The following is a 1,094-nucleotide window of genomic DNA, read 5'->3' on the forward strand; positions in this document are numbered from 1 at the left end:
CCCCAGTGCACCCTCCCCAGCCCAGTCTCCCCTCCCCTGAGGCCCAGCCCTGCTGCTGCCCCCACCTCACCTCCACAACCATATCCACTTGCCCCCCAACCCCCAGGGTGTGACCTGCTTAGCCCCAGAGCCACCCCTGGTGGTGGGCAGCCTCTCTCTCCCCATAAGCCCTCCTACCAGTCAGCACTATGGGGCACCCGGTGCCTGCTGGAGGGTCTCTGGGAGTCTCCCCTCCCCTGAGGCCCAGCCCTGCTGCTGCCCCCACCTCACCTCCACAACCATATCCACTTGCCCCCCAACCCCCAGGGTGTGACCTGCTTAGCCCCAGAGCCACCCCTGGTGGTGGGCAGCCTCTCTCTCCCCATAAGCCCTCCTACCAGTCAGCACTATGGGGCACCCGGTGCCTGCTGGAGGGTCTCTGGGGTCTCCAGGTGCTGGGGGTCCCTGGGTGACCTTGGGTGCTGAGTGTGTTGGGGTCCCCTGAGTACACCTTGGAGCTGGTGGGGTTCCTGCAGGGTCCCTGGGGTGCTGAGGGTCCCTGAGTACCCCTTGGAGCTGAGGGGTGTTTGGAAGTCCTAGGTGTCCCAAGGTACTTCTTGGACTTCAGGGGTCCTGGAGGGTCCCCAGGTTCCTTTTGGAAGTGAGGGGTGCTGGGGGTCCCCAAATGACCCTTGGCACTGGGGAAGCTGTGAGTCTTGATGTCCCCTATGGCACTGGGGGTCCCAGGTATCCCTTGGAATAGAGGGGTGCTAGGGGGTCCCTTCGGTGTTAGGGGATCCTAGGCTGGGGGTTGCTGAAGTGGCCTCTTGGGTGTTGTTGGGTGTCCACGAGTGCTCACTAGATCTGGGGGGTGCTGGGGTGGTCCTTTGGATGCTGCTGGGCATTCATCAGTGTCCCCTAGAGCTAGGAGGTACTGGGGGTGGTCCCTTGGGTGCTGCTGGGTGTCCACGGGTGCTCTCTGGGGCTGGGAATTCTCCAGGAACGCTTGGAGCTGGGAGTCCCTTGGGTGCTAGGTGTCTGGGTGGCCCCTGGTGCAAGGGGTGCTACATCTCTGGGCTACAGGGCACTGTGGGTCCCCAAGGACTGCATGATAC

Source organism: Acanthisitta chloris, unplaced genomic scaffold, assembly GCF_000695815.1.
Source record: "Acanthisitta chloris isolate BGI_N310 unplaced genomic scaffold, ASM69581v1 scaffold24609, whole genome shotgun sequence".
In the NCBI taxonomy this organism is placed as follows: Eukaryota; Metazoa; Chordata; class Aves; order Passeriformes; family Acanthisittidae; genus Acanthisitta; species Acanthisitta chloris.